Raw genomic sequence first — 24,446 nt, forward strand, 5'->3', positions numbered from 1 at the left:
ACTTTAACTCATATTCATGAAAGAAAAATTTTCCAATTTGGTGGATCAGTTATGCCAAGGAAAATCATAGTATTTACCCTAAATCACAAGTACCTTAAATCAGTCACCATCTGTGGTTCTACCATCTTGGCCACAGTCTATTTCACCAAAATGGCACCTCACTTTAGTCTATGACCTTATATCTACAAGTGATAAACAGGATCAATAAACCATGTATCTAGATTTCCTTGCTTTTATTTTCAGACCGATTCTCCTCTGTTTTAACAATTTGAACAATTTTTGGAGTACCAGTCAAGCATATTTTACCCACATTTACTAGAGTAATATCTGCAATATCACCCCAACTCAACAAGCAAGCAGGTGATGTTATGACTGACTTTTAAATGCAATCAATAAGCAAGTGGTTAAGATTCTGACTTCATTTCTGAGATCTAATGTACATCATGTTGATTTATAGTTAATTTTACTATTGTATACTTGAAACTTGCTAAGAACTCCCATCACATGCAAACACACACACACAAATAATGACTATGTGAAGTGATGGATATGTTAATTAGTTTGACTATGGTACTCATTTCACAATGTATACATATATCAAAACATCATATTGTATGCCTTAAATATATACAGTTTGTATTTGCCAATTTTAGCACATTGTACACCTAAAATATAAACCATTTTTATTTGCCAATTTACCTCAGTAAATCCGGGGAGGGGAACAAAGTTATTTTCTATTGAGCCTAATCATACATAATTGTGTTTAGAGCTGCATAAAAATAAATTGGCCAACACAATGTATTTTTCAGTAACAACTGAAAAATTCAGTTTTCATTTGCATTTCTAAACACTAATCTATTGGGAAAAAATGCTGCTTATTGTTATATAATTCTGAACTCACTTCACAATTAAATCTTGCTTACCTCCCTCTTTTCAGCAATAGGCCATTATGGAAAATTATGAACACGCGGCTAAATTGTGTGATAAAGCACTTCTGACTGTTTCCCAGTCTTTGGTTCCTGATGTGAATTTAAGCTTCATCATTTTGATTTTAGTATTGGTAAATTCATAGTGTGAGAAGTTTTGTTAAAAAAAAAAAAAAAAGACTGACTTCATAGACTAGATTCAAAAAAACTCTTCAAGTTCACTGTTTTTCTTTCTTTAGCATCTTTGTCTTTCTTTCCATTTGGTGATAAGTGCAGCCTGTTAGGTAGAAAATAAAGGGAAAATTCATAAATGCAAAATTCAAAATGAGGTAAAACCTATGTTTTTCTGTAGCCTAAAACAAATTCTTCACTTTTCCCCCTTTTTATCCTCCCTTTACATTGGGGACTATTATGAAGATTTACTTAGCATTTCTAAAATCCAAAAGACTAAAAAGAGTAGAAGTGTTGCATAAAAGTCAAGAGAAGCATTTCATGTTGAAGAGCAATCACAGTGCATACTTATGTTTACCAGAAAAAACATAAAGGATTCCCAGCAGGCTAATCCTAGAAGTCACTATCAAGTCATGTTGAAGCCATCATCATCGCTTCCCTTATTCCTCAGCAGAAAGCTCCCAAGGGTTTCAGCCACATGGTTGCTGTGGTGACTGCCGCAACCACTTGCTCATTTCAGCAGAAAACATATTCAGGTCGTCAGCCTGTGCCACCGGATGATTTGGGCTCCAAACACTGAGGTCACTGACTTTGCCTTCTTGAAGCATGTTATCAATCCAACATGCTATAATAAAAGAAAGTTGAGACAGAGTTGTCATCTAGGCTGGGAGCCAGTTGGGGTCTCAAGGGCTGACAATGTCCTTGGTCATCTCATTTAAAGTCTAGCCCTCAAGTTTATGTCTAGAGGGTGAGTCTGTTGGTATGCCTAGAGACAGTTGGATTCTAGGGTGCCAATTAACTTTAATCAAATTCATAAAAGAAAAATATATAAACTGGAATGTCTATTACTTTTCATCAAGAAATATAATCACCAAGAATACTGTAGTTCCAATGCCCATTGGTCAGTAAATTCTTTGTGTGGTACCTAGAAAACCAAATTCAAGCGAGAAGATTTTTCTGTTGTCTAGGAACCAAAGCCAAGGGAATAAGTGAGATGATTTTCACGGCTGTTATTATCAAACTCAACAACTCTGCTTCAACCCTTTTCTAAATTCATTGCAGTGCATCTCCCTGTATAAATCATCTTCCTTTACACAGTTCAAAAACCAATTAACTTGCCTACATCTTTAGACAGACTAATATGAGTATACTCTTCTGAGTTTATACTTTGAATACCTTAATTTAACATTGGGTATTTCCCAAACTTTTTGGGTTCCCATTTATAAATCATTGCTTAGGTTGTGTCAGTTCTACAGATGGCTGATGTCAGGTTGACTTTTCCTAATGTAACCTTATGTTTAGTTTTGGAGAAGCCTATACCAAATACAGAATACACAGTTCATTGTTTTGAATCTTAGAAGGAAAAACAGGAAGAAGGAAGACACTATAGAATAAAGACTTGGTACCAATTTAATACATGATCTCTAGAGTGAGATTTAAATTTTTATTTTTATTAATTTTAAATATGCTCTGAAACCATTTGTGGTAGGTAGAATTCTAAGATTCCTACCCCCTGATATATAAGTCTAATATAATCCCCCCTCCCAACCTTGTGTATGGGCAAAATCAGTGAATATACTGGAATATCACTACTGTGATTAGAATCCTAATCCGTTGACACTGAGTTAATTAAAAGAGAAAATACCCTTGGTGGCCCTGACCTAATCTGACAAGCTGTTTAACAGAAGGTGAAGCAGCAGAGAAATGCTCTACTGCTGGGCTGGAAGAAAGCAAACAGCCATGTGGTTAGCTGCCTATGGAGAGGTCATGAAATATACTGTTACTTCAACAACCATGCCTCCTCAGATTTCATCTGTATATATCTGTTGTAGGCAGAGGGAACAGGAACTGGAGTTAGAACAGTGGAGTCAGACTGGACCTGGGTTCAGACGGGACCTGGGTTCTGGCTAGGAAAGAATCCAGAGCCAAGACTTCAACTATAAGAGAACATTTATTTATAAAGTCACAGAGGTAGACAAAGTAACTCTGGAAGAAATGGGCTTGGAAAACAAGTTATAGAGGTAAAGGAAGGGGCCTTGGAGCTTGAGAGTAAGAAAGCTAAGGGTAACACGTTGGGGGGGAGAAGAGAAAGGGAGAGGGAAAGGGGAGAGGGAGAGGGAAAGGGGAGAGGGAGAGGGAGAGGGAGAGGGAGAGGGAGAGGGAGAGGGAGAGGGAGAGGGAGAGGGAGAGGGAGAGGGAGAGGGAGAGGGAGAGGGAGAGGGAGAGGGAGAGGGAGAGGGAGAGGGAGAGGGAGAGGGAGAGGCAAGGGCGTGCTCCCAGGAGGGAGAGTGCACTGGGTCCTCCATCCTAAGGGTTTTAAGGGTAGAGGTTTTAGAGGAAGTCCCAGGGGAAGATCTCAATAGAATATTCAGCAGTTTTCCAGGTGTGTCCTTTCCAGGTCTAGGTCTCTGCTGATTAATTGGCTGGACCAGGGCAGGGGGTCATTATTCCGTGCAGCTGGTCCTGCGGTCAGCTTTGGCATGGCTTGTCTGGTTTTGTCACTTTTCTGGGCCTGGAGCCCAGAAATACAACTGAGGCCCAGATGTTAAATCTAGAGAGGAAAGGTCAGGGGGTCCAAACCACATGACCAGTGATATGCTAGGGTAGGAAAGGTCACCCTGAGGGTGAGGTCCCACCCTATAATTGTCCTTTGCTAGGCACCCAGAGCTTTCCATGCTGGTGACCTTCTGTACCTGGCTTATCATCCTTGCTCTGCTCATGCCTGTCTAACTGCCTACCACACATTCTTCCAAAAAAACTTACACTCTGTATGACACAAGAAAACCAATAAGTCTCTGTGTCACTGGAAACACTAAATATATAGATGTTCTGAAAACATGTTTGTTTTCTTTTTTAATGCTATACTTTATCATATTTCCTTCAAAAAACTGCTGAATACAGAGAAAGTTCAGGCCTTACTCTAGGGTTGTATCTTTATAAATAAGCCAAGTTAAGACAGCAATCTATAAAGGATGCTGCTCCCAGGTATTGCCCAAGCAGAAACAAGCGGTTTTCTGAAGACAAGCAGAGTATTTGTTGATAATGACTGAAGCCACAATGAAAATGAAATATAGTGCACTCTAACTACTTATATGTGTATGTTTATGAATAACCATAACTTGGGAGGAGTAATGTTGATCTCAAGTTCCCTCAGGGCTTGGCTGAGGGAATAATTTAGTCCAGAATGGAAACCTCTTGTTCTGATCTCAAAGAGCCCCTGCATGTGTCTCATTCACACTATCTTGTCGTGTGCCACACGGGCTGACTGGAATACCCACTTCTTATTTCAGAGATTGTAATGCTAAATTTGTAGTCTTTGCTTATGGAATTGGCCAAGATATCATTTTTAAGAGCTGAATCTTTGTCAGTGGATTTCTGGGGATTTCTTAAGGTCCTCTTAAGAAGTATTAGGTTTTCTACCAATATGTTTTATGAAATACTGACTTCCTTTATCCTTGTGTGATAAAAATGTAAAACCACTTCTGCCTCCCTAGGGGCATTGAAGTGGCATATTCATCTCAAAGGAAAGATAAATTCCTGCCTTTCTACTCCCTTCCATGTACAGAGATGCAAGAGAAAGGAAACTACACTTAAGTCTTAATCCTATTAAAGGGAAGAACACAATGGTGCTTTGAGAATCAGGACACATGAATTTGGCTGAGCAGCTTAATGAAATATTTCTCCCAGCTATCTGATATGAGGCCCAGAGATGAGTTTTGGTATAGGGACAAGAAAGAACCAAGTTGCCTAGAATAATAAAGTGAGGGCAGTTGAGCTTTCGGGGTAAGAAGAGAGTTCAACAAGATGGAGAAAACCCAAGGTGTATGGAGAACAGAGCCAGTGGGAAATTTACTGGAGCAGGAATGACCCAAGGACTTGTAAGTTCAAGATGAATTAATAACTGTTTTAAGTTGTCTCCCTCATCTGGGCCTTTGCACCTTGGTGACTTTCTGTACCTGGCCCATCGTCCTTGCTCTGCTCATGTCTGTCTAACTGCCTACCACAGAACTGCTTTGTAAGAATGCAAGCTGAAAACAAAACCTTGGTGCAAGACCAAGGATGCCATTTCACTGCCTAAATACCACATTGAACATGCCCCTGACTGCAGATTAGAAGCAGCTAGGGTATTCCAATTCAGTGTTCAATTCCTGCAGACCCATCAATGAAGCAAGTTAGACTTCATCAAATTGGTAAGAAGCTCCTCTAGGGGCAGAGGAGAGGAGGGCCCACTGTGACCTGGAGGTCCATGCAAGACATTTTAAAACTCCCTTCATGCTCTCATCTCAGGTAATGAATGATGCCAATGTGAATTCATTGCTCTCATCTAAGTGGGTGGGTCAAGCCTTATTATAACAAGGTCTGTTTTAACAATACCTCATACAATATCAAACTCCTCCCCCATAAGATTTCCATGATTATATTTTTTGTGCATTGACCCTATATGATCATGTATTTTAAAAACAAAAACAAACTCAGATGCAGATAATAAAATCACAGAACCTCTCCTGAATGATCTCAAACGTGCATAAAGCAGACTCAATAGTAAACTTCATAAAGGCAGAAACTTTAGGTGTGTTTGGTTCACCATTATCTCCCAGAATCTAGCACAGTGCCTGGCAAATAACAGGCCCTCCATGACATGGTTCTTTTACTATTCCTAAATGTCAGGCTTCATTTGCATGGTCTGGCTCCCATCTTCAAGTACCACAATTCACTTCATCCAGGCAGCTGGCTGCCTCTCTCCCTGAAGACTTGCAGGACAAGAGGCTATTTAGCCTCTTTGACTGCTGAGTCATCTTCCTACCAGGAAATTGTTTCTGCCTTAGCTTAATAGGTAAGCAACTTCCTGCCTATTTCAAACATAAAACCTAAATTTAAAAAAGGTTAAGTAAATAGCTCACAGTTATACGCAGACTCTGGCCTAGTTAGGAATAGAACCCAAGTGGTTCCTAATATTCAGTCCTACAGTTTCAATCCTGTTCGTTTTGCAGAGGAACCTATCTTTATAATATACAGATATTGTTCCCAAATCACTCACTAGAAATTCTGCCTAAATATTGAAAGTAAAACAGCTTCATGTCTCCAATAAAGATAGAATATATATAAAAAGGGAATTTCCCACATGAGGAATGAATCACTGTAAAGAACCTTGGTTCAGTCGTTTCATTATAAAATAAGAGCATTCTTCCCTGCTGCCACAAAATCCAAATGCTCCATTTTGTTACTGAACAATCCTCTTAACACCAAGCCCAAAATAAGTCACAATGTTAATGCAAACATCTTGCAAGCCAAATAAAAGGGCTTGTGCCAAATTTATCAGAGAGAAATTGTGTTGGATCTGTCTATGAGAAAATTTCTATTAGGTCACCAGTCAATAGGGTACCAGCATCTGCGGATGCCTACTGAAAGACATGAGTAACAACAGACAGCTTTGGAATACATTTTTCTTCCATAGTTAGTGACACATGACTCACTAGAACTCTCCAGACACTATACCGCATGAATGACTCAAAAGTCTACCGAGGACAGGGTACAACCTGTTCTCTGCTCCTGCATCAGGATGTCTCCTTTCAATTATCATTCGTTAGCTGACTTTATTATTGTTTGTTAGCTGACTTTATTACCATTTGTTAGCTTACTTTAACGGCAGAAAAATTTGGTCCACTCCCCCTTCCTCTTTTAAAAACAGGGGTACGATTTTTAATTTAAAAACAAATATTGAAGTGCAGCAAGAAAACAGAAATTAAACATTATAGTGAATGCTGAAAGCAACCTTCAACTGACCCAACTCCCACCATTTGAGAGGCCATGTTGAACAATGACCAGAGGTAATTTCCTTCTGGAATATTGGCCAGTAAGTAGATATTATTGAGAAATACCTTATTGTTACAGAACAATGACCTACCTATCCAAATCTTCAGTAGCTGATAAAAGTACCAAAGATATTTTGAGAAATAGTTTAGTAGTTACTCTCCATGACAGAGGCCTCGATTTCCCACAAATAACTGTTGTCTTCAATAATCACAGTAGGTCCATACTTCCAGGCTCTTTCCTTTTCATTCCATCTGGCATTCCAACTCCAGATTAATTTTTCTGAAGGATTGTTCTGATTATGACATTAGCTTAGCATGGTCACAAAGAGTCCAAGTCCTGGAATTAGAGTACCTGACTTCAAATCCTGGATTCCCCAATTATTTGTTAACCTCTCTGTGCGTCAGTTTTCCCATGTTTGACATGAAGTTTGTAAGATGCTTGCATAACTTTTATTTTAACTTTGTGATAAAAATGAGTATGTAAGAAAATATTAAAGTATTCATGGTAAAGAAGATAGACTTTCTCTGGAGTCATACCTGGGGTTAAAATTCTGGTTCTTCCATTGAACTATCTAATCCTGTATTATAAATTACCCAAAAATTTACTGGCTTAAAACAGCAATAATCATTTTTTTTATCTTCCATAGTTCTGTAAGTCAGAAATTTGGGAGTGGCTTAGGTAGGTGGTTCTGGCACAAGCTCTCTTCACGAGGTTGCAGTCAGATGTTGGCTGGGGCTGCAGTCAGCTGAAGACTAGACTGAGGATGGGAACTTACTCACATGGTAAGTAGGTACAGGCTCTTGGCAGGGAGACTCATTTCCTTTCCATGTGGGATCCACAGACTGCTTGAATGTTCTGATGATGTAGCAGCTGGCTTACTCCAGAGTGAGTAATCCAAGAGAGCAAGGCAGAGGCTACAGTGATTTTATGACCTCTCCTTGGAAGTTACATACCATCACCTCTGTCATTTTCTACTGGCCACACTGGTTAGCCCTGATTCAATGTAGGAGGGAATTACACACAGGGCACTAACACCAGAAGGTGAGGGTCACTGGCAGTAATCTTGGGAAATGACTATGACAAAGACCTTGGACAAAGTTTTTTAAGTTCTTTAAACCTTAGTGTCCTTATTTACCTAATACAGAAAATAATACTCTATTGCATAGGGTTGTTAGGAAAATTGGATGAGATGATGCATGTAAAGCATTTGGTTACATAGTAAATGTTCAAAATGGATTATTTAGTATTATTATAATCTAGTAATAATTAAACTATTCCAGGGACTCTCCTAAGGAAAAATATTATATATAATATTAATATAATATTAGTAAATCATTTTATTATATACAAAAATTTCTAGCTAATAAAATATCAGAAAATACCAGATTGAAAGCCTTGTAAGAGACCACCTAGTCCATGTTAAAAACCCTATGATTATTAATAATTTTCCACAGCAATCACATAGAAGTACTGACAGGCTGCTGAATGAATGGATTAAGTAAACTCCTGTACATCCCAAAGCTTTATCCATTCACCATGACATTTATTCAAGCATGTATTTTGTGCTTGCACTGTCCTAACTGATGAGTATACAGTGGTGAACAAGACAGACATAAGTCCCACCTTCCATAGAACTTACATTTTAGTTAAGGAGAAACATGAAATAAATAAATGAACACCATAAGCTGAGGCAATGTGGTAAAGTGACTGAGGAGTAGGAGGACTGATTTAACCAAGACGGTCAAGGAGATGATATTTGAGCTGAGATGTAAACAATGAGAAAAAACAAGCCATATAAGGAACTGAGAGAGGGATTCATAGACATGTATTAACATGGAACTATTAAAAGAAACTCATTCCAATGGAAGTCTCATTATTCATTATAGTCTTTGAAATTTAGTTTGAATAAGCCTACCCAGAATAGGCCTATGCACCTTTGATTATTTATCTGCTTAGGGAGATTTGACTAAAATTGCTGACCAGAATCAAGCTTTCTAGCTATATAAACAAATAAATAAATAAATAAATTAGTTAATTAATTAATAATAAATAAATGAGATGGAAACTAAGAAACTTCCCCAAAGTACACAGTCAATGGCTGTAGGCAGCCTCTTCACATGGCAATAGAAGTGGGGAGGGGTTCCTTAATTTCCATACAACTTCAGCTTCATATATTGTTAGCAAGGACCTCTCCATTCTGAATTCAAGGAATGATCCACCCCAGATCCCCTTCTTAGCAAGTAAAATGCCTTAATCTAAAGAATGTTCTTCTAAAACCTCTTATCTCTGGAATAGCAATAATGATAGATTTCTTTTACGAAGCACATTTTAAATATTATTTTTAATTAATCTTTCTTTTCTAGCTCATTTTTTCCTTTCTTTGTTTCTTTCTTTCTCTTTCTTTCTTCCCTTCTTTCCTTCCTTCCTTCTTTCCTTCCTTCCTTCTTTCCTTCCTTCCACAAATATCTATTGATTGCTGGGGATGTACTAATAAGCAAGGTGGATACAGTCTTTGTTTTAAGGAGCTAAGAGTATAAGAGGAAAATAAATAATTAAACAAGTCTTTGCAATATACTTGATAAGTGTTATATGAGGGGAGGTTCAGGGCATTATGGAACTGCTAAGCAGGGGCACATAACCTGGCCCAGAGGAGGATGGGAATGAGGGAAGGCTCCTGAAGGAAATGGTATTTAAGCAGAAGACAGAAAGGGTGTGGTGTAGCCTGAGCATTTCAGGCAAAGAGAACCACCCATTCAAAGGTCAAGGGTAAAGCAAGTCCATGATACATATCAAGGACTAAAAGCAGCTCAGTGAAATTGCATATAAGATACAAGGGGGCAAGTGGTGGGAGATGAGAGATCTGGACAGAAAGATATCAGTAGCTTAGACTAGTATGGTTACAATGAGGAGGGAGAGAAGTGGAGAGATACTTAGAGGATAAACTGATAAGACATAATAATGAACCAAAAATGGAATGAGGCAGAAGATGAAGTCAGGATGCTGCCCAAACTCTGGCTTAGGGGACTGGGTAGAAGGGGCACACATTCACCAATCTAGGAAAACTGCAGGAAGAGCAATGTTTTGTTTTATTGGGGGTAGGGGTGAGGGTGAGTTTGGTTTTGTACAAAATGAATTTGAGTTTCCCATTAAATACCTACATAGTGTCCTATAGGCAATTGAACATCAGGATAAGGAGATTAGAAGAGAGATCTGGGCTGATATATAGATTTATGAGTCTTCAACATATTACTTCCTGCTTTTAAATGATGAATCTGAGACACAGAAATGTGAAGGAACTTGGCCAGGGTCATACTAGTAGATGCAGAACAGAGATTTAAGCCCTAGTCTTCATGATTCCCATGCCTGTGCCCTTTCCATGGAGAGTTGCTGCTGTAATTATGTGCTTTGATGAGAACTGTTAGGAAGGCATTGCAGCACAGTCATGCTCTTTAATTTCCATTGCATATTTCTAGAATATACAGAGGATTATAAACACAGGTCTAATGTGTGTGGCTATATACATTCTGCAACTTGTGTGGCCACCAAACTGCCTACCGACAAGCAATTAGCTACTCACCCTGTCCTTTGGATATATTTCCAACAAGAAATCTCCGTTGAACTGAGAGAAATCCAGTTCACAGCTTCTGCAAATTTCCTTCCTTGCTCCTATAATCCATGGCTGTTCTCTGTGCAACCCAAGGAGTCTGTGTTGAAGGAAACAGCAGGCATCAGTGTGTCAGTTGCACCATGACTGGGAGCCCAACCAGTTATTCGTGCAGCCATAAAGTGGAAGCTGCAGCCTCTGAGATTGCTAAGAGAGTGGATTGAATGCTTTTAAAATAGATACACTGAGTACCAAACAATGAACAGAAAAGACCTCTGGGTGAATTAATCATTTCAGCTGCATTATTTTATGGTCTGCAGGACACAATGAAAAGCAATAGGATATCCACAACCATAAATTAAAACTCTAGGGATACTACCAAGAGCTTTCCAGTCACATGGAAAGTGGCCCACAGTTCAACCTTCTTTTGTTCAACAAGAATTTCCTGAGGACCTTCGAAGAAGCCAGCCTCTCCCTACTGTTCTTTTTGGTCCTGTCTTTTCTGTTCCTCTGCCTCAAGATGAACTTTTCTCCAGACCTCTCAATTTTAATTTACAACTTGAAGGGTAAGAAATTTAGCATTATTAACCACTCCATTCCTCTTATGATTCAGCTACCCTGCTTTCCCTGATAATCACATTAGTCTTATTTCCTACCTCTCTGACAGCTTCTTCTCTACCCCTGTCATTGGCAGCCCTTCTTCTCTATGTCCTCTGAATAGTGGTACATTTCCTAAGGTTCTTACCTTGGGTCTATTTTCTGAAATCCTTACTCTTAATTCCTTATTGCCTCACCAACTTCTCACTTCCCCAACCAGGCTTTAACTATTTTAGATGACTTTCACATCTCCAGTCCTGAACTTAAAGGCACATATTTCCAAATGCCTGGCAAATATTTCTCCATAGAAATCCTACCAGCTCCTCTAACTCAGAGGTTCCTTTGGGTTTTGTTTTTTCTTTTGTTTTTTTGTGGGTTGTTGTTGTTTTTCTTCTTTTCTATTATTAGACCACTAGCCTTTGAACCACCCAGACTTTGAAAACTTGGAGTCATGGCTCCATTCACTCTAATCTTCTTAATCTCCTGAGCTCACTGTCTAAAGTCTAAAATCAGATGACATTTATAGCTCTACACAATTTAGTCCCAACCTATCTTTCTAACTTTATCACTCACATTTCTCTCCTCCTACCTACCCTAATACTTCTATTTTGCTCTTTCACTTTTCTTGTACCCTGGATTATATTACTCCTATAATTTGCATTTCCATTTTGTCCCCCACCTTAAAGGCCATTTCTCATCATGAGCCTCATATTTAACTCTTAGGATAGAACCCATTCTCAGGCCCATCTCAAGTACCATTTTCCAGAATATAGTATGTTTCCTCCAGCAGGCATCCACCTGTGAGAGACCAGTCATCCTTGATATTCAAATATCCTCTCTTTCACTCTCCATATTTAATCAACCACCAACCTGAGAAATTCTACTCTCTCAATCTTTTTTGAATCCATCCATTTTTCTTTATTTTACTATAATACTTTTGTCCAAATCACCACCATTTTTCACATGGTCTTCTAGAAGACCTCTAGGTCCTCTGCTGAATGCCTCCAGTTTGTGCCTCACAATACACATAGAGTAGTTTTTCAGGATTCCTATTCAGTCAAATCTCCCCTTCAGTGCCTTCCCATAGTGCCCAACCCTGCAGGCCCTTGGTACTCTGGATTCTGCCTGTGTCTCCAGATTCTCTGGATCTCTTTCAGTCTATACCTTGCTCTCTCCACTATGGAGCCCTTACATTTCTTATTCCCTCTACCTAAAATTCTCTTCTCCATCAACCCTGCTCTCTTACCTTCAGAACTCATCTCAAATGTCCCTCCTTCATAAGAGCCTTCCCTGACTGTGTCCCCCAGTTGTCAGTGGTATTGTGTGTGAACTTTTCCTTCATGACACTTTTTGCTGTTGGTTATTTTACTATATATTTCTATTGTTTGGTCATGCCTGCCCCTTCCACTAGATGCTTACCATTTTATTTGTTTTATTTCAAGTTTACAACAAAACCTGGACATAGTAGGAGATATTCAATAGATAATTGTTCATTGAATGAGTGAGTTGTTACTATCTGCCCTCAGATTTCCTCATTAAAAGGGTATCTCTACTTCTTCACACCTATTTTTCTCTGGTAATGTTGACTATGTTTTTCTGAAAATTAAAGTGATAAAATTTAATCCACTTTGTTTTACAGGGCCTATGTAACAGCAGGCATAATTTTATATTCTAGCTTTTTAAAAAATGATTAATGGGTACAAGAACTGCTAACGAGAGGGAAAATATAGGTGGGTGTGAATGAGGTTAAGGGAGGTTCATGTTCTGGCACCACGGTAGACCAAAGTAATTTATATGTCTTTCTTTCATCCCACACACCACTAGTTTTCAGAAATTGGAACCAAGCTACGCACTAATAAATGTGATGTTCACAGGTCATAATGAAAAATTTTTAAATTCTTTTTTCCTCCAGTCGACTAATTTATTTTAAAGCTCTTACCAATTTACATTCGGTTTTAAAACTAGAAAGTTTCAAAATATTTTTATCTCTGACATTTCTGTGAAAACTAAAGATGAGAGTGAGAGTGACACTGAGCTGGCAAAAACATTCAAAGCAAATACAAATGCACTATCTGTTCTTTCATCTGGCCCAATGAGGTACATGTTCAAAAATCTACTTTTAAACATTCCTATTCCACTGAATTGAGTTCTACTGATGAGGACTGAGAGGACAAAAGGTAGTAAAGACTTATAGAGAAATGGAAAGTACATTAGACTAGGTAACAGAAAAACAGAATTCTAATTTTCAGCTCTGCCACTTAATAATCATTTGACAAAGCATTTAATCCCTCCATGTCCAATTTTCAGGAACTGTACAATGGTAACAATCAAGTTTTGGTTCAGAAAGGCAGACTACACTCATGCAGTTAGCTCACTCTCCTCCCAGACATCACATAGATCAACAATAAAGATGTATGAGAGGAGACACATCTATAACAGTGGTGGGAATTGAAGACTTTGAAATGGCTTGTGTTGAGAGAAGAAGTCCCAGCCCAGAACCCACACAGGAGACTGCAACAGAGCCAGTGGTTGGAGAAATTCTTCCCTGTAAGACCAGGAGAGATTCCAAGCCAATATGAGAGCAGGAGTGGCCTGAGGATGACAATAAGCGTAATTAATTAAACATTTGCTATTGAAACAGATTGATTTTCTCCCTCTCCATGAAGTGAACTCAGCAGAGGAAAGTTGTACCAGTTCCCCATAATAATAACCTGGTACTTTATTCAAAAATAAACATGGAAAGCTAATGATTCCTCAAATTTGAGGGGAAAAACCAACAGCCCAAAAGAGAGGGACCAAGATGAAGGTGAAATTATTAAAACCTCCTAGAAAGTAAAGCATAATTTTAAAAAAGAAAAAAAAAAAAGGAGACTAAGAGAACAAAAAGTGAAAAAATATGGACAATAAATCTAAGAGAGCCATTATGCATCTAATAGGAATTCCAGAAAGAGAGTAGAGAAAACAAAGGAGCTTTAACAATTAAGAAATAATTCAAGAAAATTTCCTGGAGCTGAAGAAAGACTGAAGTTGGCACTGAAAAAGTCCACTGAGTGTCCAAATGGATAAAATTTCACAAAACCTAAAGGAAAAAAAGCTAAAATCTTTGGGGACAAATAATAAATTTCCTACCCCTCCCCTCAGCCTCCACCCCCAAAGAATCAGACTGACATTGGATACTTCATCAGCAACTTTAGAAACAAGAATACAATGTGGAATTGCCTTTAAAGGGATGAAGGAAAATTATTTTAAAGCTAAAATGTGGCTAAATTGTCAATCATAAAGTTAGTAAAAACAGATTTTCAGACTTGTTATAACTCATAAAATTTACCCCTCATCCAACTTTTGTGACAATTGCTTGAAATTTTATTGTAATGTTTTTTGGTTTCTGTTCTTTTATTTAATTCTCACCCAAAGATATGTTTCTTGAGGGGTTTTTTTGGTTTTTTATTTTAGAGAGAGAGGAAGGGAGAGAGAGAGAGAGAGAGAGAGAGAGAGAGAGAGAGAGAGAGAGAGAGAGAGAGAGAAACGCCAATGTGAGAGAGAAATATCAACCAGCTGCCTCCCATACATGCCCTGATTGGGGATCAAACCCACAACGTAGGTGTGTACCCTGACCAGTAATTGAACCTGAAACCTCTTTGGTGTAGAGGACAGCACTCCAACCAACTGAGCCACCTGGCCAGCTCAAGGAGTGTAATGTTTTTAATACAAAAGAGAACCCAAGAATGAGGAAGATGTATGATACAAATATTAGGGTTCCCAATCCAGGTGTGAAGTAATTAAAAAAATTTCAATGTTTTAGATGCATAGTATACCTAGAAAGCAACTGATCCAAACTTCATCAGGAAGTCCAGAGAAATCTTAGAAAAATGTACTCAAAAAGAAAATAGATATCTTCAAAAAACAGTAAGGTAAAAAAAAGTAACCATTAGTGATTTGGTGAAGACTTGTGATTATCTATCAACAAATGTCTTAAGTTGGGTTTCCTAGCTGTCTTCATAAGCTCAAGGTATTATAACAAAATATCATAGACTAGGTGGCTTAAACAATAGACATTTATTCCTCACAGTTCTGGAGGCTGGGAAGTCCAAGATTAAGGTGCCAGCACATTTAGTGTCTAGTGAGAGCCCTCTTCCTGGTTTGCAGACAGTGGACTTCTTGCCATGTGCTCACACTGCATGGAGAAAGAGGAAGGGCTTTGGTCTCTTTTCCTCTTCTTACAAAAACATTACTCCCATCATGAGGGTGGAGCCCTCATGACCTTATCTAAACTTATCTCCCAAAGGCCCCACTATTACACTGGGGGTTAGGGCTTCAAAATATGAATATTGGGGAGACAGAACATTCAATCCATAACACTAGTAGAGCCTAAGATGAGGATTCTTTTACGAGTGATTTAATGAGGAAGTGTAATTTGGAGAAGAGATGATGGAAACAATACATGGCAAGGAAAAAGCTAAGCAAGAATGTGGCTCAGCTGAATATGAGCTGTACGCTGACTCCACAGGAAGATAGGAATCAAATTGCACCAGAGAATGGGTCCCATGTTGAAGCAAGCTGGTCTATTGCACCCTGTGTCAGTCAGTCAGTCAGTCAATCAGCTACAGGCCTGTGAGGGAAGAAGTAACTACCCTGATGAGGAAACTTCCATTAGGCCAAAGGCAGTTTTCTGGAAAAGTGGGCAGCTGTAAGCTATTAGAAGCCAACTCTGATTGCAGCTGAGGCATAGCTGTTAAGTGAACCAATAGTGTAGAGGGGAAAATGATAGGCAATTTAAAATTCCAGGAAAAATGAAAAGCTGTATAAGAAAGCCATAGATCCAAATGTGAAGAAAATTGCAACACTGTAGTATAATTTTGAATAATCAACATTACATAAGTTTCATTTAACTTTGATGCTTAAAACATTCTCCTTTGAATTACATAGGTTTAGTTATAAGATGACATTTCCTCCTTTGTGAAACTAATCACTAATTAGACTTGTGGTAAATAATATTGTAATAATCATTCTAACATCGGTATCATGTTTTAATTTTTTAAATTGGGTGGACAAAAAGGGGCCACATGCTAACCTGACTAGCTCAGAGAAGGCCTGTGTGGCAGCCTTACAAACTCAGAGTACTAAAGTAACCACAAAGGACGGTCTGAATTAAAACTTTTAAACTCCATAATTTTTTAACTCCATAAAAAGGAGTTTATGGTGGGTAGTCATGTCCTAGGTCAGTATCTTCCCTGACAAAGGTCTATCTTTACCTTAACTGAGCCTGTCTATTGTCTTTTTGCATCTATGATAACATATCATTGGAGCACCAAAGTAATTTTCCTTTTTCAAGACCCCTTGAAGCACAGGCACCTCTCTGCAGAGACCACAAATCTCCTCATTGTTACTGAGTTAATTGTTGACTATTAACTATCCTGCACCCACCTAAGTAAAAGAATTGTGTGTCTATCATTTTACTTCTTGTCCAATCCCAGAGGTTTCCCCACTTTGCTTCCTCCTGCCTCCCTAATCCATCACCAATGGAACTCATGTAACCCACTTACATCTCCTCTTTTGATTTTAATGTATAAAATAAGATCCAAAACTTCCATTCTCTGGAGCATTATCTCAATCCGTTGAGATTCTGCTTTCTGGGCATTTGTCAACAGTTTGGCTCAAATAAACTCACAGAAATTCTTCCCAGGTTTGAATGTTTCTTACGTTAACAAACTCAACTTGTAAACAAAACATGTAAGACGTAATTATAGTTACAGAACAGAAGGTACAAGATTAAAACCTTAACAGTATAAAAGTAATGGTAGAACTGATAGAAGTTAGAAATAAAAGGGCAGGGGGAGATGAGGCAAAGGGAAGTATAAGAATAAAAACTCATCTTCTATAATTGAAGTTAGTATATTTTTTTCTAAGTTAAGATATGAAGAAATACAGATTTAAGCACTATGTTATTTAATATTATAAGGATATGTAATGAAATAACTAAAAATAAATACATAACTAACAAAAATTTGAAGGAAAGAGGAAGGTAATATAAATAAGCTAAATTTCTCATCTTTTTTTTTTTTTTAAAAAAAAAAAAAGCAATTTTAATATGTTCTTTCGCCCATCTATCCATAGAAAGGAATCAGGGGATTGTACTTAAGGCTAATAAATCAAGAAATGACCAGATAATATCATTTGGAGTTATAGAAATAAATACCAGGAGAGTTGAAAATAAAAACAGTTGAAAATTATTATCTCTGAGGAGTGATGTGGAGGAGAGTAGAGAAGCAGTAAATTTTCTTTTTAATTTTATAACCATCTGCATTATTGGAATTTTTCTTGTCCTCCACATGTATTGCTTTTGTAGCACTGATAAAAATGGCAATAAGAATACATTCCAGCCTATCCCATCAAGTAATTAAGAGAATTAATTAAGATAATGTGTAGGAAAGCACTTTGAAAACCCTCAAGGGCTGAGATAAATGTGAAGTATTATTAAGAGGGTAGTCTTAGGCAGTTCAAGGTTGAGGAAGGAACATAGCACTTTCCTTGATCAAGCCACTTTTTAAGGAGCCAAAATCCAAATTAAAAATGAAGCTGTCTCTAAAAGTCTGACTGTAAAATATCTGAGAGAAATAATTTGGAAGAATGACAAGAAGAAAACTTAAATAGTAAATGTTGAGACAGAATTATTGGGTTTCATCAAATTCTTTCTCTATACCAAAAACACTTTGAGGAACTAAATAGCAACAGCGGTGCTATCATCTTCGAAAATACCACGGCATAAACATTTCTTGTTAAAACATAGACTTATCATGCCCTTACATCTGAAACCATTTTCAGGTACTTTCGTAAACATTCTCATAATTAGCATTCCAAACATTTTGGAACATCATTTTTAAAACTTTTTATTTATTTATTCATTTATTTTGTTGTTCAAAATATTACAGATGTCCTTTTTTTCTCCCCAGTGACCCATTCCACCCTGTCCCAAGCCCCTCCCCAGTCCCTCTCTACATCCTTGCCCTTGTCCTTGGGTTATGTATATATGCATATAAGTTCTTTGGTTACTCTCTCCCCAACCACCCAACCACCCCCCTCCATCCCTCTGAAATTCGTCAGTCTAATCCATGTTTCCATGTCATTGAATCATTTCTGTTCATCAGTTTATTAAGTTCTTTAGATTCCACATAAAAGTGAGATCATGTGATGTTTGTCTTTCTCTGCCTGGCTTATTTCACTTAGCATAGTATTCTCCAGGTCCTTCCATACTGTCCCAAAGGATATGAGATCCTTCTTCTTTACAGCTGCATAGTATTCCATGGTGTAAATGTCCCACAGCTTTTTTATCCACTCATCTACTTCTTAAGTAGGCAGATAGATCCGACCAATAGTACTGTTAGGGCTTGGGGGGAAAAAGTTGTTTCATGTTTCTGCCTCCTTTGCAAGAGAGGGACTTTCTCGAAACAAGGAACTATGTCTTAAACACTTTGTTCTACCATTAGTGCCTGTCTCAGGGCCTCCTAGAACATAATAGGTGCTCAATGAAGGTTTGCTAAAAGGACATATGGGTGAAAGAACATATTTTTTAAGAAACTTTAATGGAATTAGATTACAGTTTGTCCCCATATACAAAAATTAACTCAAAATGGATCAAAGATCTAATTATAAGACATGAAACAATAAATTACACAGAAGAAAACATAGGTACTAAACATATGTTCTTGGTCTTAGAGAAGATTTCATTAACTTAACCCCAAAGGCAAGGGAAGTTAAGGCAAAAATAAATGAATAGAACTATATTAAACTAAAAAGCTTCTGCACAGCAAAAGAAACCACCAACAAACAAAAAGGCAACCAATCAAATGGGAAAAGACGTTTGCAAACAACAGCTCCAACAAGGGGTTAATATCCCAAATATATAAAGAATTCATACAATTCAACACCAAACAAACAATCCATTAAAAAATGGGCAGAGGACCTGAAAAGACACTTCTCCCAAGAAGACATACAAATGGACAACAGATATATGAAAAGATGCTCAACTTCACTGGCTATTAGGGAAATGCAAATCAAAACTACAATGAGGTACCACCTCACACCTGTTAGAAAGGCTATTATCAGCAAGACAGGTAATAACAAGTGCTGGAGAGGTTGTAGAGAAAAAGGAACCCTCATTCAATGCTGGTGGGAATGTACTGGTACAGCCACTATGGAAAATTGTATGGAGGCTCCTCAAAAAATTAAGAATAAAGTTACCATATGACTCTATTCTTTATTTGGAAGTTACCTCTTCTGGGTAAAGGAGATCAAACATATGGTGACAAAAAAATGATTTGATTTTGGGTGGTGGGCACACAATGCAATATACAGATCATAGAAATGTATACTTGAAACCTATTAACAAATGTCACCCCAGTAAATTTAATTTTTAAAAATGTTTTTATTATATACCCTTCGTTTGATGTGCAGCAAAAATCTAGGACTATCTCTGAGCAACTCTGATTGTGTGAATTACGGAGAGTGTGTTAGAACATCCTTTCTCTTGAGTTCATTTCGGAGCCAGCCTTGGGGTTGAATGTGACCACGTTCTTCCCATCTCTGATTGGCATGCTTCATTCAGATCCTCGTCACACAGCACAATATCTATGTCTCCTGATTGGTCAGCACCCCCACTGATTAAATAGTAAGGATTATTTCTCCTGGCCCTGTAATGATTTTACAGGAAAGGGCAGAATTGATTTCAGAGCTGTGACTCAAGACTGGTAAAATATTGTCCGAGAAGTGGACGTAAGCAGCCATTGGCATTCTGGAGATTTCTGTTCCTTGTTAGCACCTGAAACTATTCATGTAACCAATTATGCTAATTTAAAGAAAACTTCTAAGTTATTTGACTACTTAGAGCTTTCTTCTTCAGAATCTTTAAAGGATTAAGTAGTTTGCTATATCAATACTCTTCTTTCAGTCATTTGTGGGGGGGAGTGGTCTGGTATAATTAATAAAACAAGCCTACTATATATCCACCACTGCATTGAGGGGTAAAAAGAAGAAGCATTAAGAACTGACTTGTGCCTTCCAGCAGTTTATAGTCTAGCTCAGGGGGCTGGAAACAGTTCTTTCAAGGTTACCAGTGCCCCAGGGGCTCAAGATTGGAAGTTTCAGTGTATTCCGTGGTGTGGGAGGGGAAGGAGCAGGGACAAGTAGTGGAGAAGAGACTTCATGCCCACCAAGTACACACCATACTGAGTCACCCAAACCACCGGTACTTCTGCTGTGTGCCCCTGTCACTGTCATCTCCAAGGATGCGAGGGGGGATCTTGAGAACTTTTTTTTGCTACAGAACCTCTAGCTCCCCACTCTTCCTTTCTTCAGTCATGTGGAAGGAGCAGATGCTTTTCCACTTTGGGCTGCAACACAGGATATAACTCAGGAATCACAAGCTGGTCCTCCCCCACACCTCACTGACCACATGTGATGCCCTAAACATGCATTGGAGAGTCTCAGTAACTTGGCCCAGCCTACCTTTCCCTATGTTCTTCCCAAAAAATCCTTCCCAATTCTTGTGCACCTCAGAGCCAGATTCTTAAAACCTGCTCTGTGCTTTCTTCACTCTATGATTTTGTGCTTACTGCTTTTTACACAGAAGAGACTTTCTTGCCATTTTCCCCTGTTGAAATCATATTTATCCAAAAATCCCAATTTCAATACTCTTTCTTCACAAACTCTTCCCTAACTCAGTCTCTCAGCCACTGATTACCCAACTAAAATAATTGCACTCCACCCACTGTACCAACAGCATTTTCACTCTCCACATTATACCTCGACCTGACTTTTCTGTGAGCATCCTTCTTCCCCAACAGACTCTTTAAGGGGCAAGAACATATCTTTTATGTCTCTATGCTTACCCCAATTTCCTGCATGTTTCTACCATAAAGTACTAAATAAATATTTGTTGCATGGCCCTAAGTTAGTCAACATAAGAGACTGAGCAATGGAGAACAATCCAGAAAGAGGTGGGAAAGGAGACTCTGGTCTTGGGCAGCATGTTCAGAAGTGGCTGTGCCAAGACTTCAGTGACTCATTGTAATTTAAGATACTGCTTTCCAGCATCTTTCACATTAACCATGATTTTTTAATATAAACATATGGTAGTCAATTATAAACAAGGTTTTGAAAATGCTTTAAATTTTCATTTAAAATTAAATGGAGAACTGTCTGGTTTAATGTGACCCTTCCTCTAGGACACTGCCCATCTCCTAGGCTCACCTATGTGCCCACCACAGCCCCAAGCTTAGAATTGGCCCAGAGGGCAGGAACAAGGCTCGGGCACCTATATCTTTCCCTAGCCCTGCCAAGCTGATTACTTGAGGTAAGAAGGATAGACAGTTTACAAAATTTTTTTTCAGTTTTAAAAAAACGCAAACATGTAAGTACATACTAATGATTTTAAGTAATATTTAGTAAAACGATAAAACTTTGCAAGGAATTAACGGAGTTGGATAGCAGACTACTTTGGGTTATAGCCACGCCTTTTAAAAGAAAATTTTAACTACTTTAGGTGGCAATCTTTCTAAAATTAATTATAAACTGCTTTCTAAGAAAGAGCACACAGCCCAGCTGGGCATAGCTCAGCGGTTGAGCATCGATCTAGGATCCAGGCGATTGGGGTTCGATTCCCGGTCAGGGCACATGCCCGGGTTTCAGGCTTGGTCCCCAGTAGGGGGTGTGCAGGAGGCAGCCAATCAATGACTCTCTCATCATTGATGTTTCTATCTCTCTCTCTCTCCCTCTCCTTTCTTCTCTCTGAAATCAATAAAGATCTATTTTTTAAAAAAGAAAGAGTGAGCACACAACTGAATTTCATCTCCTTTGTAAATGACCCATTAACATCATTATGAACAACAAATGCAATTAGTTAACTGTGCAGATCTGGTCAACTTATTTGCCTTCTTGTTCAATGTTCCTGGACAACTCTGACTGGAGCTTCTGAGGCTACTGCTAGTTTTCCTGACTCCTTGCTTACTCAGCCTTCTAGCCATTACTTCTTCCTACTTCTAGTAACCCTGCCTGAAAGAGCCCCAAACCCAAAGCCTTCCCTGCTCCCATCCCATGTGACTGCCCCTGATTTGCCTCATTAGGATGATGTCCATGATATTAAGAAAGAAGCTCTGACTGAATGATTCTTCAATAAGCAGAGAAATTTAGCAGCAAAACTTTTGGCTGCTCAGAGACCCATGTTCACTTATTACTTAGTGTTCACCTATGTTCTCATGTGATGGGAACTCTAGCTAACTTGGATCTAGATAGGAAAAAGCTTACTTTGACATCATTAGTCAGGGTCATATATATCATGATAAAGAAGGAATTCTTTCTCTTTGATAATTCTTGATGATGTTCATTTTGTACCAGCAGATCTTTTTTCTTCTTCTAGAAAAACTAAAAGTTTATGTGTTGTTTCTGTTGCCTAAAAGTTTCTTCCCCTGCCTGGCAAAATCCTACTTATCTTTTAACACCCAAATCCACATGACTCCTTCTTTAAGATATCTTCCCTGATTCTCCCTGGCAAAATTATCTTTTCTGACCTTTTTACTCTCAAAAAGTGGAAGTATCTGACCAAACAGACTGTGAGCTATTTGAGATCAAGAAGTTCATCTTGACCATCTTTGGACACCCAGGACCTAACACGGGCATTGACATTTAGTTCTTAAAACATCAGTGTATAAATGTGTGTATTTTAGACTATTCCATTCCATTTTGTGACCGTCTTAAAGTGTTAGAAAGATGTATAAATAGTTGAGGATGGTACCAGGAAAACACGGGTGTGAAAGAGGAACAGGCAAGAAAGCGAGGGAATGAAAGGGAGAAAGAGCACATGTGAGTAACTGAGGGGGATGTGGTGAGGGGTACAAGATTTGACAGGTATGAGAGTGTTGGATTGCGCACTATTTGTTTAAGCCATACACTTCAGAGTCTGCTTTCTTTCTTACCTGTCCTCCAGGATACTAATTAGCTTTCAAGACATTGTTCATCATATTTAATTTTTCCTAACTTAACTCTTAAAGTTTCAAGGCTATTATTTCATCACCCCTACTCTCCTGACTCAGAATTTCAAGTCTCTGAACCCACTCCCTCTGTATTACCAGAAAATATGGCCAGAGTGCAAGAGACATTTTGTCATCAGAATATTTTAGATAGGATGAGAAGGATCATTGTTTAAGAACCTATGACTTATCCTTGATTGGAAGAAATGTGTTATGACCATCACCAGAGGAAAAGAAGTCTCACTTAATTCTTGGGACTGTCTTCAGTATTTAACAAGTTACCCCTTTACTTGAGAGGAGAGAAAGAAAAGGGTGGAGACAAGGATGCACAGAGCTTGTTTGAGATGATCTGTGAAATCAAAAGGCAAACAGCAGGGAGTCATAGATAGCGCTGTGAGATTTAAAGAAGAAAATATCAAACTTCTGAATCCCATGGTTTCAAAACTAATTTATTCACCGTGAACCAGTCATGCAGTTCATTAGCTCCATTCCAGAGACAAGACTGAATGTCAACTATCTTCCTGACCTATATATAATAGGTGCCACTTGCTTAGAAATGAAACTTAGAGTATAATAACAAAGTGAATCAATATGGTTGTTACAAAGCTAAAAACAACAGTCAAAAAAAACCCAAAAACAAAACAGGCTAAGCCCTGAATCTTTGGGGAGAGGAGAAGATTCTCATTCTTTGCTCTTTATGAAAAAAAATATTTTTTTTTTGATAAATTACCTTGTAGCAACACTAAATTTAAGCCAAAAATTAGTCTAAGAATTAGAGATGAAAAGGCACACTGTTCAATCATTAATTTAACCCGAATGAATAGCTGAAACAATGCTATTACCTCATAGGTGAATAAAGATGGTGTGCAGTTAAGTCTGTGAAGACTAAGTTCTTAACAATGGAGTGTGAGTAGAATGTGTGTCACTTCCAGACCTGGCTCTAAAAAGCCTGCCATGCACATTTCTCCATGCTCTTTTTTCATTCCTACTGATGGGAGTGAAGATGACTAAGGTGACAAGAAGCCACTTGTTCAATATGGCAGAACGTCCGTCAGCCTGAGCCCCTAAATGACTGCATGGAGTAGAGCCCCCACCCACCAGCCTGGAACCTGCAGTCTGCTCTGTTACATAAGAACTAAACCTTTAGTTAGTTCTTCAGGCCACTACATTTTGGACTTTTATTTGTCAGAGCAGCCTATATATATAGGCTTTTATTTCATCTTTAAATGTTTTTAATAAAAAATAAGTCATTGAAGAATAAAGTATTATAAATACAAATAAACCCAAAAAAGAGGAATTAAAAATCTATAATTA

At 38.2% G+C, this 24,446-nt stretch overlaps 1 long non-coding RNA gene across 1 annotated transcript in view; it reads right to left on the bottom strand.

Annotated features, from left to right (window-relative positions):
- Positions 1 to 219: 219 nt before the first annotated feature.
- LOC308553874 overlaps positions 220 to 24,446 on the bottom strand; it is a 28,743-nt gene continuing 4,516 nt past the window's right edge. The window contains exons 2-3 of the long non-coding RNA XR_013998303.1: positions 10,489 to 10,615; positions 220 to 1,203 (exon numbers count right to left, since the gene is read on the bottom strand). This is a non-coding gene — a long non-coding RNA (uncharacterized lncRNA). The remainder of the gene's footprint in view (positions 1,204 to 10,488; positions 10,616 to 24,446) is intronic.

The sequence above is a fragment of the Miniopterus schreibersii genome (assembly GCF_964146895.1).
Source record: "Miniopterus schreibersii genome assembly, chromosome: 2".
Lineage (NCBI taxonomy): Eukaryota > Metazoa > Chordata > Mammalia > Chiroptera > Miniopteridae > Miniopterus > Miniopterus schreibersii.